Source organism: Osmia bicornis, chromosome 2, assembly GCF_907164935.1.
Source record: "Osmia bicornis bicornis chromosome 2, iOsmBic2.1, whole genome shotgun sequence".
Classification (NCBI taxonomy): Eukaryota; Metazoa; Arthropoda; class Insecta; order Hymenoptera; family Megachilidae; genus Osmia; species Osmia bicornis.
This window is the reverse complement of record NC_060217.1, coordinates 8,853,602-8,874,144: the sequence shown is the minus strand read 5'-3', so window position 1 is coordinate 8,874,144 and position 20,543 is coordinate 8,853,602. Positions and strand designations below refer to the sequence as shown.

At 40.3% G+C, this 20,543-nt stretch overlaps 1 protein-coding gene across 5 annotated transcripts in view; it reads left to right on the top strand.

Moving 5' to 3' along the window:
- LOC114883013 (ankyrin repeat domain-containing protein 6) overlaps nucleotides 1-20,543 on the top strand; it is an 82,462-nt gene that overhangs the window by 58,041 nt on the left and 3,878 nt on the right. The gene's annotated exons all lie outside the window — the stretch shown is intronic.

Here is a 20,543-nt window from a genome sequence, read left to right as displayed (position 1 = left end):
CGTTCCACTTATAAATATTTCATCAAGAAATTTAAATTACCCGAAGATACTAGTATTTCTACTTTACTCATGTTCCTATCTGTGCTCGAGTTTCCTTGCTTTTCCCAGCTGAAAGTGTCAAATAAATGTATCTTTCTGCTCGATGACCGACGTGGAATGTCGAGATCTTAGCCTGTTCGCGATCAAACGGATGAACGAATCTGCAGCCTGGGGCTGCAGCTAGATGCACCGGTGCATCGCATGCAAAGATGTTACGCCGATGCGCGTCGGGCTTGGTTGCTTTAGGTGTGATACAGGTGAATAAACTCTCTTTCTTTCTCGTCTGTTTAACGTTGCAACGTATGTTCATCTATATCCAGACGTACTTATTTGATCGCAAATTACCGACGCGATAATGGAGCGTCCGCTTTCGATAGATCGCAAACAGCAAGTGTAAAAATTAAACAAACATCTAGAAATAAAAGTCCACGTCTAAAAACAAAAATATAAAAAGAAAAAATTGAAAGAAAGATGTACTTTTAAATAACGACGTCCAAACGACAAACTTTCACCTATGTATACACGAATACCTTGATAATTTTCTTCGTTGCAATATTAATCAGAAAAAATAAGAGAAGGAATGTACGATATAAAAAAGATAAGATCTTACATATTTCGTCTGGAAACTTGAGCAATCTAAAATTTAAATTCACATAAATACTGTTCTTATTTTCGAGCGGGGACTTGCCTCTCATAAATCCGTTCGTTCAAGACCAGAAACGGCCTGTAATACTTTTTTCTTTTTTTTTTTTTTTTTAAACATTAGACGAAATAACGGGAAGGTTTCTCGCGGATGGAATTACGAACCCATCCACTACGTTCATCCCAGGCTCTCTAAACGTATTGTCAGTATTATACGGGACTAGGGAATGCGTATGTATTCAAAGCAGGATCATTTTCAGAGCGATAACCACTTATCAAGCTGGTGGAAATCCTGCGGGCTCGCCGTGTTACTGCGAGATAATGGGCAAAAGCTGCTGGCAACTTCTGACGTCGATTTTCCTTTTGCCCGTAAATCGATGCTCTCTTTAGAAGAAGCGATAAATTATTTTACGCCTTTAATCAGAGCTTACGTCGCGAAACACCGAGGGAACATATCCCTAAGAACTTCGAACCGTCTTTGGAAACGGTACTGCATTTGTTCCCCATTCGAATCCTATTCACGATAATGACTGTGAATGATGTCGCTTAACGGAAGAAGAAAGGAAAGCACAGCGCATTGTGGCTATCTCCAGCTCCCTATTTAGCCACTCTTATCCGTACAAAAACTTTCTATGTAATAACGCGTAATTGCTCGATCTAACTGGCTGTCAATTACGGCGTTATCAGAAGCAAACGATGGCCAGGGTGGTAAGGATATACGGTGAGATGAATCTGCATTACGACCGTGGCTAGATCCGTCTAAACGGATACGCCTGGAACTGGTTTCGACCTCACAGAACGTTTGGTCCGCGGTTCCTGGAGTCTCGGTGTCTGCCTTAATCCGGCATGCAGATGCGTTATCCGGTAGGAGGGATCTTTATACCTCGACCTCCGTCGCATTATGCGCTTCTGACTACCGTAAATCTGCCAGCTGGACCAGCCGCTTGTCAATTATTTCGTTATCAACGCGATAAATCGCTCTGTTCACCCGAACAATTGTCAATTGGCCCGTTTATCGTCCACCTCGAATCTCTCGCTGTCACTTGCCAATTGTGCTTATCAAAAGTTAACCCAGATTGATAAGAACCAACGAAATCGAACGCGTCGACACCAGGGGCGTTCGAACTCGACTATGAGCTTGGAGTAATTTTTATCTTTTATTTAAAATAAAATTTGAAATTTCAATATTCGAAACGGGAATAATATCCATGAAATTGCATTTGATGAATTTGAAAAATAATTTGGGAACAATGATTTGGTGAATCTCGCGGAAGATAATGACGATTCTAATCTCCAGCACCAAGCAGTCGCCAATTACCTCGTTATCAGACCGAGTGTCAGCCGCGTAATACGAATAATAGTAGGAGCATCGGTCGAGATAAATCTGTATCAGTTTACCGCGGCAAAGGTGCATTCGAGCGCGGATGCTGTGGAACTGGTTTTCTTCTCAGCAGAAAAATTTCCCTTACGATCTGTTCAACGGAACAGAGGGTAGAGGCTGTTGTTTTGGTCGAGCCTTAGCCTCTATGAATGCCTCGCGTTTTTATGCAAATCTCTAGCTGTCTAAATAGCTGTGGTGCAATAAAATGATGGACAGGAAGATCGAATACACCTGACCGCTTCTGTGTTACTTTCAAAAGATGTATTTAATGATCTCGATTCAATCCATGAAAGCATCGAAAAGATAATAACCTTGCTTCATTTTATTTTATTTTATTTTTAAATTTTTATTACATTCTCGCGCCACATTTCAAATACACAAAAGCGCGGGAAAATATTCGAATTAAAAAAATATTTAGACGTGGGATGCGCAGGAGTAAAGTTAATGAAAGACAGAAAGCGATAGCCCATGGGCTCGATAATGTCTTCACGGTGAACCATGACGGTGGTAAGGATGTTAATGCAACCAGGAGGACGACGGCGACGAACTTGTGATCCTGGTAGGCCGTCGTGACCCGGCTTGCATTAACTCCAACTCCCTCTTCGATATTCTATCTCTGTTCTCCTCTTAAAGTCGCTTCACACTATCCCGATAAGATCAACACGCGGAATCGCGCGCGTCATAAATATTCCAATGGAAGCACGCGGCGCTGACCAAAGTTGAGCAGAGGCTGAAAACACGCTCTGCTTGAATTCATTGGCTCCTCGAACGATGCTTAACAAGGAAATTGAATTTTGATGCGAACCGAACAGGAACCACGACGTCTGTAATTAAGATCAAGTTTAAGGTTCATTGAACTTATTAATTAACCATTGAAACACTGTAACACCGTGTGGATTTATTTTTATTTCTCTGCTGGAATTCTTTGTATTGTGTAGCATTCTTTTGAAAAATCTTAGCAATTTTTCAAGTTTCTATTTTAAAAGAAAAGAAATCTTCATTCCATTCGTGTGTAGAGTACTCGACGATTAAAGTGCATACAGCTGCATCGTTGGCACGAAGTGCACGCGTGCATCAACGGACACTCGACGTGAGTTCACGTGCGTGTCTGCACTTCCTTGATCTCGACGAGGTCCTTGCATCGCTCCTCGCTAAGGACTGACAGTTATTATACGCTTAATCATTGTTTATCATTCCGGCATGTTCGCAGTTCATATAATAGGGACGCAACATCGCGATACCGATCGTATTAATGACTTTACCAACGGGAAGAAAATTCCTTTCTCAATTTGCATTTCCGCGATTCTTATCAAAGAACTCTTAATTATTCTTCTCTATCTTGTTAACCCATTTTTTGAAAATCTTATAAAAAATTTTTATCTTGAAGAAAATAAAATTTTGAAAAATCTCGAAGTAAAAATTCTCTGTCAGATTGCAAAATGAAATCCGAAGAAATTCGAAACGAAATCTTCTGTTTCCATTAGGCGGCGGTAATCGCGAATAAATTTCTGAGCCCCGTAAAAATCGTCTCTGGTGCTGTGTAAACGTCTTCTTAATCCCCTCGAGATCGCCAGTCGAGGTGAGAGTAAATCGTTGACATTACGATTGACCTTTCGCAATCAACCAGGTGACCGTGTGAGTAAGTAGCGATTCTCTGGGATGTGTTCCCTCGCTAAGAAAACAGCTAATCGAGTAAGCTTGATCATCTCAGATGAGATGCATGCTTCGCCTATTAGCTCTGGTAGCCAGGTGGGGATTCTCTGCATCGTAAATTGAATCCTCGTTCGCAGATTGAAAGAAAAAAAATCAAGCTTGGTAATCGAGGAGATTCTGATAATTGGACGGAGTGTACCAGATTGACCCTTCATTTTATCTTCTATGATAGCTTTCAGTATATCTGTAAATTGTCAAACAGATATTATTCATTTCTCTTGATTTGTAACAAGAATTATATTAACGCTTATTCTATTTTTTAATGTCTCCAAATTAAACGACTCGTCAAACGGTGACTGTGTTGCGTACAGCACTGAGAGAACATTACCACGAAGGATAAAGTAATTAAAACTGTGATTAAAAGCTGACTGCCGAGTCCTTGTAATTCCAGAGTAATTACTCCTTCCAACTATGTTTCCACTTGTAAGCGACGTTTATTTCTCCCTTCGGACAGCTCTGTGTCTGTTTGAAAATATACTGAACGATATAAAAAAGCTGTGAAATAACAAGTTATAAAATGATTACAAGAATGTTATTTTACGTGACGGTAGAAATAAAAGAAGTAATCGTTTGAAGATAGTGAAATGAGTGTTTTAAAACGTCTTTTCCTCTGTAATTGAATCTAGAATCATTGAAAAACCAGTTTTAAATACTTGTAATTGCATGGACATTCTCTTAGTGAATTAAATAAATTAAAATAAAATCAATTAAATGTGATGCGAATTCGTGTAGAGCTTAAAAAATTACAGGAAAATAAGTGCGCGGAATGACATTATTTTTCGTATTTAAAATATTTTATACTTACCCCATTTTAATTTTACCTGTAAATTAAATATTTGAGAAAAAGAAATTCTTGTTGAAAAATGATCATAATAATTTTTCTGAAACTGGAGCGCTAAAATTTAATGGTTTAAAGGATGAAATTCGTGTTCCTACAAGCGGTACAATTAATTTAGGTATCAAGATAGGAGGGAAAAAAAGCATTTATTATATCAAAACGATCAGAAAGGCGTTTAATTTATTCTGTAGAGACCGGTCCTATATTCTACACGATCCATGTTCGGCGTTCATTATTGACACACTTTCGTGAAATGCAGCGTTGTTACACGCGATATTAGCCGTCGAAAGAATACACCCTTGAAATTGCATCGATCTTCGATAAAACAAGGTTTTTTATTTTCATTACGTAATTACAGGAATAATCTCAAGACGGCCTCATTTTTTCACGAAATTAATCTTCAATAGGGGTGGTCATTTTCATCAAATTATTATGACATTTTGTGTCACCAAATCGCATTGTACTCATTGCAAAGGATCAAATACACCGTAATTAATAATCCTTACTTGTCACTTGACAATTACAACTTCTTCTTTGACGATCACTTTATGTGTCATCGCGAGATACCGATCAAAAGTTATCAAAATATCGCCAGTTATATCAGCTACCAATCTGCGGATCGTTTAGCATTTATCATTGCGGGCACCGTGGCGCTGAATGCTTGTAGTAACTTGTAAGTTGCACGTCAATTACGTCGATGCTCGATTAGATCGGTCGGATAAGCGATCGAAGTTATTCGAGGGATGTATTATCCAGGTTGCGCCGTTTCAGAACAACAGTTGTTCTTAATCGAACGCAATCTTTTACAATGATTTTACGTTACAAGAGAAACGTCGAATCATTTACGATTCTGGTGGCAAAAAGAATTTCTTGTTTCCTGCGAGACACGTTTGAACGAGCTGATTTTTAGAAAAATAATATTCATCAATTAAATTCAAGATCAAGATTATGTTAAATTTGAAATTACCTTTCGAAACGTCAATCGTATATGAAAGCTAATCAATTCCAAAAAACGCGTTAATTGCTCTAGAACCTGTTTCAATTTTTCTTCTAAACTTTTATTTACCAAAGATCTGATGAATATTTTTTTACAAACAAGTTTGAGATAATCTCTGAATACGAGCTTCGTTCGACAAATTTAATAGTGAAATCGACGGAAAAGTGACAGTGAAATCGCGCTAGCGTACACACGATTAATCATCGTAATGGCTTGGCCGAAGTAGATTAAAGTTCCTACGTCATTTTGTCTCGTTGATCGCGCGGACATCGTTCCAGATGATTTCACGGGGTAGTTGGCTTACCTGCATCATCCGATGATACGACAGGAAACGCGTCCTGTTGGAAACTCTGAATGATTAATGAGAAAGGCTGGATTTCTGATTAATACAAAGCGATTGTCGTTTCGAGTGCACGGTGACACTCGTTCGATTTATTATTTTCTTTTTATCTGCTCGTGAAATCGTCTCACTTGGCCTTGATTATTTTATATTAAAATTCATGTAATGAATTCAAAAAAATCAAAAAAAAAAAAATTAAAAAAAAATCAATAATTTCAATTACTAAAACAGAACTGAAATATTAGCATTATTAATAACAGCAACGGGAAAACATAGTGAAAATTTCGCAAAACACGAACGTAGATCAGGATGTATGATTGAAATCCTTCGGCAGGATAATTAATCATAGACCGTGCGTTGGTCGGATCTCATGCGCAAGTGAACCGCGTTTATTCCCGAAGGAAACTAGCCTCGACTTCGACGAGAAGTCGCGATGCAATCGGCGACGATCAGATTCCTGGGTAATGCCAGTCGAGCTGAATCTGTCGAGGAGGGAATGAAAAATAAAGAGAAGCGTTCTCGAGAGCCAGGTGAATCTGGCGAGAATGTGGCTCTCGTGAGAGGATCGCAAACTGGAAACGGGCGGAAGTATCGTGGGAAGAGTTGTACAGCTTTTCGTTGCGCCTTCTGCGATATTAGCTAAACGCGCGAGCGTAAGAACAGCTGACGGCTCGGTTAAACGAAAGTGACACGAAGTTCATTACGCGTTCTGACGGACGTTCGCTGCAAATTGCGGTAGCGACGATTCACTGTGACAGAGACTGAATGTAATATCCTTTCCGTACCCTTCGCCACGATGACATTGTCATAAGGGTTATTCAACGGTGAAATCGTTGAATTGTGACACCTGTGAGTAGTTGATGGGAAATTCAATGAACGCTCCGTTAGCAGATTTCATTTACATCTCTAACTCTATGATAAATTAATGTTGAAGTATTTGATTTAGAAAATTAATACAATTTTTGGTGATTAAATATTATAAAATTTAGTATATAACTGAGAAGTAGGAATAACAAAGTAAATGTTAATTCAAATTTTCCCGCGCAAACGTTTATACGCGAGAGATGGTCCGCCACAGACCTATATAAAGGGGGCCTTTTCGCCTAGATCGTCATTCCCCTCGCGACCGCCTAAGGGGTAAGGCGGAAATCCAGGGAAGGGCAGAAATCCCTCGAGTCCAGGGAAAGGCATCACCATTTTCTCTGGAAACCTTGGTAAGACCTCGAATGTACTGTCGTTGATTTATGATGACACTGTCGATTGTCACCACCTGTCGCGTTCTATATATTCCCTAATCACCGTTATATCCTTGAATGTAAAAGACTTTGAACTTGGTAAGAATGAACAAAAAATGTTCAAATACATATCTCCTTTATTCACGCTGAGAAACCGGAGGATGACTCGAAGGATCTTGCAGAACGTGCTCTGAAAGATCCTGCACTGTGCTATCAATATTCAGGGCCAGAGTGGAGGGTAATCTTCAGCGTCGCTCATTACGTCGTTCATTAAAACGTTTTTGCAAAATTCCTGCTGCAGGAAGGAAGGAAATAATTGTAGAAGATTATACTTTGAAGAGAAATAGGGAAAAAAGAATCCGAGCTACGGTGAAGTGTTATTTTGTAATTTTCTAAAGGTCTTAGGAGCTTGTAGACTCTAGAGAGAGCTTGAAGACGAGTTTAACTTTTGTTTGAATTAAATTTGACGGTTATAACCTTGCCAATTACGACTAGCCTGCAACAAAGAGTCTTGTATCCCAGTTGTAACGTTTATGCAGTATCATTACTAGATCAGCGGAAGTGCAGCCGCCAGTCTTCTTCTTGAACCTGTCGCATAACAAGCATACCCGACACTTCGATTCTTCTTACGGTACACGAGACTTTTTACCTGCCGTTATTAGCATTCAGTGACTTGTGCGCGTCGGTCTTGTTCTGAATTACATTTATCTTTCCGACCAGTCATTTGTGCGTTCGTTCGACCAGAAACACTTTACATCAAATGAGAAAAAACTAGCATTCTCTTTAGCTTAATATACTTTTCTTGTCCATTCATTCAATTATCTATTAAAATTGAAAAAATTCGTTCTGAAATTTTCAATATCGCAAAATTAAAAATTTCTCTTCGCAAATGTAACGAATAAAATATCGAAGACTTTGAGCGACAAAGCCCACCCTGTCTGCTATCTAGTTACCCCAGCTGCAAATAAAATATCCACATATGGGAGACACACATGTTGCACGCAACGAACGCATCGTCCATGATATGTCCTGGAGGAAGGACTGGGGAGAACGTCCGAAGGCGGAAAATCGAGCATGGAATTTATAACCGGCGGTGCGTGTTTTTCTTGCGGTTCGGTTCGTTGCACGGACACTCGGTTGTTCGTTAAGAGACGAAACGTGGGGAGCGTGTAATCAATTCTCGGTTTCAGGGCGGTAATACGGTGTTTCTCTTCGGCGAGATAGTCGCATGGAATGTTGATTCTCAAAAAGAGTGGGAATAAGATGGATCAATTGTTATTTTACATTTTCATCCAATTATTCCATTAAACGTATTAACCCTTTCGCTAATATTTTATTAATCCATTGATCTCTCTCATTAAACTCTCCATGAGTTATTCAACCTCTACTAATACGAGATTGTAAAGCATGGCTACCGTTTCGTTTACGATTCTGAAAACTTTTAACGTGTCCTCGGACAACACGCGATCGGTCGACGGAGTAGCAATGGATTTTTCGCATGCTACCTCTGACCAGACCAGATAACCGGTCACAATTGACTCGTAATTCATTTGCGTGGCCATGCATCCTGCAATCGATGCACGGGCACACCGGTCTCTGACAATGAGCAGCAGAGCGGAGTCGCGCAAACGAGTCGCATTTGCATGGGCCAAGCAGCGATTATATCATTTGTATTCACCGTGAAGACCTTCGCGGAACGGAAGGACCCGGTGTGACGCGAAATCGATTAAGACCCTCTTAACGTTCACCCTTCCACCGTTCATTTTTCATACCATCCTCCGACTTACCTACGCCCTGTCCCCGTTTACCTCGATTCACCGTCGAACTCGACATACATCGATGAAATGAGTCGAAGATGACTGGGAACCGTTATCATTCCACATTCCGTGCGAAGCGGATCGCGATGCATTTTCAACGTTGCACTCGAGTGCACGGGACGGACGCGTAATACGCCCTGGGCAAACGCTCGAGGGACGCTTTTGGTGTTCTTTATCAGCGTTGATCGTTGAGCGCGTGCTGCTATCCGCTCGTATATGGAGAAGTCTTGTACGGTAGGAGGATGATTAATTGGTGGTTGATATCGAGGATGCTTGATCGTCTACTTTTTCTCGGGGATCATACTGGGACCGATAGGTCGAGAAACCTTGTGCATGAGAGAATCGGATTAATTGGGACTCGAGCTCGACTAGTTCTTGTTATTGAGAAATCTTTTTACACTTCCGATGGAATTTGTGAAATTATAAGTACGAGTTTAATTGAAACTTTCAGGTTTGAGTTGATTATTTTTAGATGAAGTTTAGGGTACTCGATTTTAAAATTGAAAATTGAAGTAGAGTAAAATGTTAAGGCTAACGGAAAGCTTTCTTCATTTACCCTGGCAAGTAAGGAATGCATTCGCCCTTGAACTTATAGATCTTAGTAGGGTGCTAACCGAGTCCCTAGACTGCTGTTTACACGGTAGAACGTTTTCTTCAGTGGATATCTTGTTCGATAATAATGTAGCAGGTTTTGCGACTTCTTCTTCGAATCTCTCTTCAACTTCTACCTTGGAACAACTTTATTTACCAATTATTTAACCGAAAGCGATCGTAGTTTAAATTCAGACTTTCTTTTTTAAAGAGATTATTTTTGCGGCGTGTCGGTGCAGGACGAGATGGGAATAAAGATTCGAAGGATGTAGTTTGACTCGCTGTTGATGCGATCTTAGGCATCGGCATGGCAGCTGCGTCTGGCAAGGTGCGCTCGTATATGGAAATATAAGGTGTACTGGCCATACCGAGAGCAGGTGATCCGTGGCTTCTTGCCGCACGATTAATGCCTGCCATTTTTCCCCTGGACCAAACTGAATAATACCCTGCGAATTCTTCGCGTTATTTCGTATTCTTTCGTTCGCTGCAACACCGAGCGGATGCATGGCGCGTGCAATGCATCTTCGGGAAAGAAAGGGACATCTACATACCAAGGATTCAGACTGAAAGCCACCGGATCTGTGGGAGGAGGGCTAATGGAGCCTTGCGATTCTTCGCGTGATCGTCGGAAATCGAAAGAATAGCCTGGCGTGAGTGGAATTCTTTTGAAGAATTTAGAATTTCCGATCTAGATACCAGAAAAGAAATGAAATAGTCGACGATTCAGATACAATTTGAAATCCTTGACAATTTTAAATCGAAGATTTTACAAATTTCGACCTGAAGTGTATATTAAAGTTTGAAATATTTTTTTCCACGATGAACTTGAAAGTCCATAAATCTTTTAGTAACCTCTCGCTTGTCCAAAATCAGCTCGTTGCTTTCGTAATTTATAATCTTCACGCCTCTGTCCACGGCATGCTCGCGTCCCCAGGCTGTTCGTCATTGCCCCGAGGATACGCTCGCGACAGCGACGACGTGTAGCCGGTGTCGTAGCTCGCAAAAGCGGCAGAACTTCCGCGAACAGATCTGGATGCCGATTAAGGCCGTGCTCTTTGATATACTGGGTGTTACGAACAAAATCCGATCACCGTTTGCAGAGACATCAGATGAAATAAAGAAATCACTCGTTAGATATTAATTAAAATTATTAAGCATACAAAGATACAGTATTTTCAATCACAAGGATTAGATAAAATGATAGAAATAATTTTAGTAATTTACTGATAATTAGTATTTTTTTCAAATTTAATTTAATTTCTCAATTTCTTCTAACACAAAAATGAGCTTTTCAATATATGTTTGCTAAATATTTTGAAAAATACTGATAGCCTTTTTTTTGACACCCAGTATATTGCGTGTCCCTTGTCGTTGTCCAGTTCGCGTCGCAGGGGAACAGACTCGCGTTACTTTTCTCTTCGCCTCGTTAGAAGCTTTCTCGCGAAATCGTTAGCCTCGCGAGTCAAACGTCGTTTCCGGATCGAAATTTATAGTTTAATTAGCGTCGCTGGTACACGATAGAACACGTATTTCAATCGTTTAACGCGACGAGAGAGGGAAAGCGTACGGATAAACGGTATTGCGAATGTCGTTACTTCTGACACGCAAGTAGATACGTTGCCATTCTTGAATCTAATTCTCTGCTTCTACTTGAAGATTTTGTAATCAAAAAATTAAGAAGAAAAACAAAATATCGACTATTTGTGACAATTAACCATCCAATTTCTTTCTCAACATTTTTAGAGTGTCTCTTAATTACGATCGTGGGAAAGGGCGGTCGGGAAAAATCAATTTTCGAGGTGTAAGGTGAAAAGACGAGACTTTACAACTGTAACCTTCGCGATAGTTAATGGTGATTAAGCGCGAAATGAATCGTCGAAGCGATATTGGAACTGTGGGAAAAGTGAAAGCCAGTGGTTTGCTCTTTTCAATGAGATGTTGATTAATAATTTCACAGAAATTCACGGTGAATGTATTATAATGCTCTGAAAATAAATTAGAAGATTATCTGAACATTAAAGTTTATCCATAAATTCGAGTCAACCAAGTAAATGTGAAATATCGATCTTGCGGATCGATGAAACCGGTATATCCTGTCTCGAAGCGCGAATTAGTCGAGGCTAACCGTGTCCTGACGTAATGCTCGCCTAATTTGCGTACAATAGCTTTAAAAAAGCGAGACAATGCTTTATCGAGATGTCTATCTAACGATACGTTAGAAGAAAACCGGTATCCCTGAGATTATTGTTCCAACATGAATGAACGAATCTAATTACTATGCGAACGGTTGTGAAAAACAAAATGATTGTAGGTTTGTGGAGAAGAACGAATCAATAAGAAGTGAAAATGATTTATCTTACAATTGTTTCGGAGCTTATGAATATTAAATGTCCAAGTTGTAAGTTATCCAAAATGGAAGTTTATACTTTAATTAATTCAACGACGAATCAATTTCTAATCGCATTACCAATCACGTTCAAACGAATGCTGATTCAGAATAATTCGGTGGTTATATGGAACAGTAATAAAAAAATAATTTGTTTCGTTTGAAAATCATCCGACAACGATAAAAGTCAGCGTAATCGCAGTAATCTTGAGTAACGTCAAGTTATCCGTAAGACTTTTATTTCCCTTCAAACGTTATTTAAATTCACGATTTTATATACGTCGATGAAAGAAAACTCGGACATATATGATCGCTCGATGGGCATTTAATACAATTTCATGAAACGGATCGATAGAAACTTCTATGAATATTAACGAAAATCGTATTAACTTTTGCACCCGTTCGATTTTACGGCCGTGTTATGGGCCACCAAATCCTACAGATGATGATCTACGAAAAGGCCGACGGAAACGCATCATCGCGTGGGTTCCACGAAATCTCGTTTTATTTCCTTGAAAACTTCTTAACACTTGGCTGACGATCGTTAAAATTTTACCCTACTTTTATGGTCGAGCATAAATTTCAACCGTCAAACGTCCGGTGTTAGACGTCTACAGCTTCTAACGTTTCAGCCTGGTGAGCTTAGAAATGAATTATTTTTATAATATTCGCGGCCTGCTGTTATATTTCAAACTTAGGATATTTTCGACGTTTTTATATGATATATTGAATAGGAATTTGAAACGGATAAAATTGATCGTTTTTCCAATTGAAAATTCCTCTCTAGAGGTGTAGCCGTCCATAGAAAATGGTATGTTTTGATTTTTTCTTGAAAGATTCAGGTTTGGTTTATGCAAAGGGTAGAAGCAGTGATGCGAGAACGTAATGATCCTTTGCAGTAGGGTCTACGGTGGTCACTGACTCCTCTAATGACTCGGGACTGATAGATAGCCCTGCGACGATCGACAACTTCGGCTCAGTACCGTGGACCTTGAATAATAAGTCACATAAATTACCTACCCCGACTGTTTCGACGTCCAGATAATGGCAATGGTGTCTCGTCAACTATTAAAGGTTAACGATTGGAAATCTGAAATTTTATTAGTTACTTCTAGTAATTCCAATATTTTCCATGAATTCGAAAACTGACCCCAGAAAATGATTTCAATAATTTTTCATAATTTCAATCTTCAATTGCCTTTCATATAAATCTACTCGAGAAATCTGAATTTTATATATCATTATTCAGGAAAAACAAAATAAATTTTTTAGTCCTTCAATCCAACAGAAGCAAATTTACTTAAAATTTAATAAAACTTTGTCAATTTCGTCAGAGGAGAAACTCGCAATTTTTTCCTCGGATAATCACCTCCTGGTTATATGTTCCATTGCCACCTGGAAGCACCTTATGCTCGACCACCTGTCACGTTTCCGGCTTCTCGAGATAGTGGACGTTAACACGCAGCCCGACCGGTAGATAGCTCGGTTCACGACCGGGTTTTGTCCGTTTTGCGTAAACGGATATGTTGGCCGGTCTGATGCATTGCGACCAGTAGAAACGTCAGAAGTTAACAATGCCAGCTTTTGCCCGACTGATTTAGGATCAGGAGACTGCTGCATCGTGGGCGTGCGGACATTTGTCCTTACTCGCGTGCACGTCTGAGTTGCAGCTCTCGGCTGTCTCTGCGCAAAGGTACCACCTATGTAGAGATGGGAACAAAACCGTGGAAAATTTTTCCGAATTCGATGGAACATGGTTCCCTGGAGAAAACGCGTGTCGCTGAAATGATAATGCGACTTGAATTCCATTACACACGATTCGAGTTTTATTTTACCCTTTCACTGTGAGAACAACGGCGATAATTGATATGCTTCGATAACGGCGAATGTGATTAAGGAAAAGGAAAGGAAAAAGGCGACTGAATGAAAGCGTTAGAGAAGCCCTTATAGCCTCGAACAATTTTGTATTTAGTGTTTTGCGATGGACGTCCTTTTACAGGCTCGTCAGAACGGCAAAAAGGCTTCGAACGTAGCAATGATCTCGATAGGGGAGCAACGCGGTCGGTTCTTCGCGATTTTTGCCCGGCACGAAGAGCGGCTACGCTTAGAAACCGGAATCGGTTTCCGTAATTTTCAGCGTGCCGCAATGGACAGGGATGATCAATCTTACGGTGATTCGACGCAGCTGGCTCGGGAAGAAGCTGACACGAATGTCCTTCGAAAGAACATGGAAGTAGAGGGAATCGATTTCGATCGATGATTATTAACTCTCTCGATTCGTGTTCTGCTTTGAAGAAAAAGTATGGATCCGGGAAATCGTTGCGAGTGAAAACAACTCTATTGCAGTTGTGCTATTTCTGCACCACTTTCACTGGATATTATTAGATGCACCAAGTCCGTGTCATTTCTTTTTCTTTCAATTAAAAATTTTATGATTTTTAAAAAGTCACGATAATCCCAATTAACTAATTGGTCACTGATTAATTTATTTAAAAATCGAAAGATCTAATGAACTTGGCGTACACAGTCGCAGAGTAGAAAGCTATTTAACAGTGTAACGAGTGTTTTGAAAGCTAATAACAAGTATTGAGGTTGATTTTTAAGTACATGTTCATTCATACTGCGTACGATTCCATTCGTGGAAGTTCTGATGCCAGATATGCGATATGCATAATACCCAAGGTGCACACTGTACATCGTTAATGCGTTCCCCTTAAAGCTGGCCACGAACAAGCAGGCTAAGCGTTTCTGACAAGCCACCGTAGAAAACGAAGAAAAGAAAAAAAAAGGAAACGTAACGAATCAACGCGTGAAAAGCTGTCCAGACTGGCCGTGGACGAAAATCATGCTCTTACCATTGCCAGTTGAATTCCATCGTCATACTTTCACGCTCTTCAAAGAATATTCTGAAGAAACGAGTTTCTTCGTGTCGTCTCGCATTCACCCGTGTATCTTCATTTTTCCATCGAATCGGACGAGCTTTTTTTCCTCGATCTTCTGCTTGATGTTATTCGACGGACAATATCGGAAAGCAATACGACGTAGCTCTCGGCTGAAGAGCGATTAATTCTTTGATGCTTTGATCGCCGTGTCATTCGTGTTTGAACGATGGTCAATTTACAAGAGACAACCTTGCTTATCCAATTATCAAATATTTCAAAGTACAGGTGAAGGATTTCATTTTAATATTAGAGGTGCGAGGGTACATATAATTCAATTTTTTTGAAAACTCAATTTGAGAGGCATTTTCGGTCGATTCGAATCACTCACTATTCGAGCTTAAGGCTGAACAAAAAGATACAAAAATTTAATTTTAATATTAGGGGTGCGAGCAAATCAATTTGAAAGGCATTCTCGGCCAACTCGAATCCCTGGAAAATTGTTTGCAAGAATTTCATTCACTATTCAATCTTAAATCCGAACAAACAGATACAAGGTTTCTTGTAACAAAGATTCAGCAAACAACGAGGCGTTGTTCTCGGACCATTGGAGGAGAACCAAACGACGAATAAACATCCGTGATGAAACGATCTAAATTCCCTTGTGGCTGTAAAACCGCGAACGAGTTGCGGTTACGAAAATGGTGCGCGTATATGTTTTAAATCTCGCCACCGATCAGATATCGCACCTACTGGATCGACCGATCTTTCTCCCTTTTTTATTTCCAAAATCCTTGTGTTTTTTTTTTCCTTCTTCTTCACACGGTGTTGAATTTTCTCGGTTGCGGTTTCACGAGTTTACCAAGGAGGCAGATATTTAAAATGAAATTTAAGAAATAACACTCGCATCATCTTTCCGATATTATAGGCTCTTACAAAATTTTTTTCCAATATCGTTGGACACCGAGAGAAATGGTGAAAGGTAGAGGAAAAATGCTAAGTATTCCACCCGTCGAACGAGTAGTTCCAATCTCGGTAATAATTGTGCAAAAATCCACGGTACGTGGAGCAACGAGTTGGTGGCGCGAGTCGGTATAATGGCCGGTGCATATTATGCACATGCAACAATGCCCGGAGCAAGGATCTTCTTTACAAAGCCACCGATCGGCTTTCCAAGTGGTACGTGTCAGGGACGCATCAAGGTATCTTGCCCTTTGCATTCGTCAGATCCTGTTGCCGGTCGGTATACTCGAAGGGAGACTACCTTGCAGAACGTGTAAGCTTGCGGCATTTTATCATAGAACACTGGAATTTCGAAAGTTTCAAAATATCATCAAAACATACGAAGAAAATTATTTTATTCCAAGAAATTTCACGATTATTCCCCGAGCTATCCTTCGTTTCTTTTCGTTTCTTAAAGGGTTAATGAGCTGATATTAAGACCGATAATTGCACGATGCTCGATAACAGCTCGCCTTCGTCGAGTCTCTAATGAGAAAAAGGACATCGCTACGTTCGTTCGTAAATCAACCGACAGTTTTGACGTATTCGGTCTGATTACGACACACAGGATTTCCAGGTGACTGTTCATAAATGTCGGATGCTTATCGGGTAGCGTCCGCTAGCCAGCTATTCTTACGATCAATTAGGCATACGACCCGTGCATAGTTTCTCTCCATTTAGGTACTATTCATTAATTACACTTAATTGGAATTTTTCATATCTCGAATGATAAATTGAAACGAAACAACATCGGACACTTTCAGTAGGTTATCCAAGGTATTCCATCCTGGAGAAAAATCAGGGTTGCACGAACGCCCCCGCAACGATCTCTCAGCCGCGAATCAAACGAAACTCCGGAAAACGCCCACGGTACATAGGTACAGATTTACATAGGTACACAGACGAAGAAAAGAAAAATAGGAGTCGTGGAAGAAAGGTGGCGAGCAAAAGGGAACCTGTCGGGTCGGTCGTGAGAAAGGAAAGGGTCGAAGAAAGGGTCTTATTATCGTGTTACCGATCGCGCGTTAAAATTTAGCAGGGTAAATAGGAACCGGTTCGAAAATCTTCTCCCGAGGTTGGATGAAATTAGAAGAATGTCAGTGGCGGTGAAGAGAGATAGGTTCGCGCCTTGTCCGTCCCTGACTGCTACATTGTGGTTTATTCGACGACCGGCCAGGCAACCGCAGTCGGTACTTACAGAAAGTGTAGAGTCCAGTACGTTCAACAAAGGGAAAAAAGCTGGTACAGTGGAAGGAAGAGTGAGGTCGGCATTCGAGCCAGCCAGCCAGCCAGCCAGACCTGGCCGTAGCTGGCAAACAGACGAGGAGTACCTGGTCAATGAACCGTGGGCACACGCGACCACCACGAATACAACCGCGCCATCCTCACCGTGTGCGTACACGCGTCCTCTCCCTGCTATCTATCTCTTTCTCTCTCGTTATTACGCACGATACGACCCACTGATGGATCGATCGAATCGATGCGGCCGGAATAAAGGCGTGATCTGCTTCTTCTTCTTCTTGCGAGAACCGAGACCCGACCCGACAGGAAATGGGACGACTTCTCGTCAACTGCTACCAGACCAGGTACCCTTATCCTATCTACTAATGATTCCTCAGCTCCTTTTTTTTTTAAAGACACTATTGGTTTTGGGGATAAAAGGCGGGAATGGAGAGGTAATCGATCGAGGACACAGAGATTGAACTTTCTTTTTTGTATTCCTAGGATGTAATTTGAAAATATTTATTGATAATTGACAAGCAATTTTCCCAGTGGAAAGTTGTTACTGGTCGATTTATGTACAGATTAGACGCAACTGGTTTTGGAAATGACTTAATCGCTCATAGAGAAAGTATGGAGGAAGCGGGGTTAATTGTTACGCACAGCATGCCTCGACAGGTCGATAAAATCGATGCGGCCGGAATAAAAGCGTGTTACTGTTGCCGTAAGAAATGATGAGATCTATGGGCAGGATATGTGACGTAGCTTGAAACTATTTGACTTAAAGTAAGCTCACGATCGAATCAGGCTTTCCCTAGAAAAAAATTCTCAAAATAGGAACTGTTAAATTTTTTCCAAGGAGACGTTCTTAGTCTAAATATGATAAAAATGGAAAATACGAATTTGTTTCTTTCGGAAAAGTATATCGCACCAGTCTTCTCGCGTAATAGAAATAAAAATGATAATTGATTACGAAGCTGAAGCCTATGTCATCAGCTGCGAGCCGTGTTCTATTACCTGTTAGCCAGTTGGGCTTCGAATGGCTGTTACTCCATCCATCTAGCAGGACATGCAATGCGTAACAACGAGCGAACTTCATCAAAATTTCTGATCGATTCGCCGTAGGCTTCCCTTATGAGCGATTAGGATACTTCGAGCAGACTAATCGTCGAGCTAACGTTCTTAAAAGCAAGAGTATCCGGATGGAAAAGCTTGAACAATTGCCACGAGGCTCGAGCCTGAGCCATCAAGCGACCGCTTCAATCCGTGTCTCATTTCCTGCTCGTCAATCCATTCCAGAGGATGCTCTCGCAGCAAGATCGCGTCTTTAATCAAGTACCATCAATTTTATCTATCGTCTATAACAATGAATGAGATTTATCAAAATCCTAAGATTAATCCCTTTGCAAAATGAGAAAAATTGATATTTTTTTTATAATTGCCAGCAAGCAACAAGCAATGTAAATTTCTACTAATTAAAAAATATTAAAATTTTAAATAATCATGAGTAGATAGAATCCAATGTTTCCACTGAAAGTAAGAAAATCATAATGAAAAAAATTGATATTTTTATTATGAACGCCAGCGAGCAACAGTGTAATTTTCTACTAATTAGAAGATATTTAATCATAAACAGAAAGAATCCTAAGATTTCACTGAAAGTAAGAAAATCTCATGATTAATAAAATCTCTGAAAATAAAAGATCAAGAAACACTGATAAGGATATCCTCATAAATCCCCATACGAGCAACTCTGAGAGGTAATAAACAAACTTATCTTCAGGATCTACATTTCAAAGTATCAAATTAACTCGAACGAAGCAAGAATCTGCTCCGTTACTTGCTGCCTTGTCTCCAGCTACTCTTCCACCTAAAAATCATCACACTGACCGGTCAAACGAAGACGCGAACGACCATATACGGGTCGAACAATCGTTCGAAGAAAATGAAAAATACGATGATGCATGAGAGTTTCTAGCGACTTCCGAGGCTGTTCGAGTCCGCGAGCGTGTATGTCCACGCGCTTCAAAGAATAACGTTCTTCCTCTCGTTGAGCGATAGCATCGTCGTGACCCTTCGAGCAAAGTCCTCTTCAGACCCTCTTCTACAGGGTGTTGGAAAAAATACATTTGTCGACTTATAAGGTAAACGGTATTCTATGCTTTTTCTAATTGTATATCTTTACTTAGATTTAGATAGAGAGAGTCTACCGATATTAGAAAAGTTTCATTGATATATGCTACAAAATTTTTAATATTCAAATCACAGTAGACTTTCCTTATATTGTCAGTTACTGGGGTTGAAATTGGGAATATAGGAAGATGATAGAAAGGGATCGCTTTTACTGTTTTAACACCCTGTATACCATGACTGAGCCATCCTGGTGACCGTTGTCCGTGGATATACAGGCATCGACGTGGGCTTCGTCGTGATCACACCTTTCGGGGTCAACGAAGGCTAGAACAGTGAAAGCAAGAAGAGCAAGCCGGTATGAATAGGGAGAGGGTTCAATAGCCTGAATAAATATATAATAAATCATAGGATAGGTAACTCGGTGCTATTATTATCACGTAACTCGCGATGTTTCGGTGTAGTAGATGCAGAGAGAGAATTAATTTCAGGTTCGAACGGTTCTCTGAATGCATCGTCGACGCGATTCAATGCTATTCAATGACACGAATAAGGAAGTTACGGTAGCGGGTAGTATGCCGCGAGTATCAATCGTCTTCGCGGATGATTTACAGACTGAAGCTTTTGAAAGCTGCCAGGACGAGACATTTTGGAGCAGGAGGTTATTAGAAATGATTTGTTTTACCTTTGGAAATTTATTTCGAAATTATGGAGTATTTGCGTAACTGGAATCTTTTTGGGGGTGAGTTAGGTTTCCTGGTTTTGGAACTCAAAATCATAGAATTTTGGAATTCTGAAATTTTGGGATCTTGGAATTCTGGAATTTTGGGATCTTGAAATTCTGGAATTTTGGGATCTTGGAATTCTGAAATTTTTTGGGGTGGGTCAAATTCGTTAGTTTTGAACTCAGAATCTTAGAATTCTGGGTTTCTGAAATTTTGGAATTCTAAAATTCTGGTATTGTTGAATTTCAAAAATTGAGATTGAGTAACGGCTTCCCAACAGAAATTCTCACGGTATTTCCAAAGAAATCGCCACACCACGGGACGTGGTAATCATTGATAAAAGAACGCGTTGCAAACGAGAATCGTTCCGTGGTTAGAATCCGCAAAATGGCATATCGGGAACGTTTATCCGGACGAGTGGCGAATGAAACGGTTCGTGCACGCATACGCACAGGGCTGATCTAAATTGAATAGACATTTTGCGATGTAACGGGCGACATTATCCACCCCGAAGGGAAACACCGCCCACAATAAACCTCGCATGGCCGGGATCCTCGACCGCGTTCGAACGCTTTCACGTCTCCATTATCTCCTCTTCCCCTTCCGC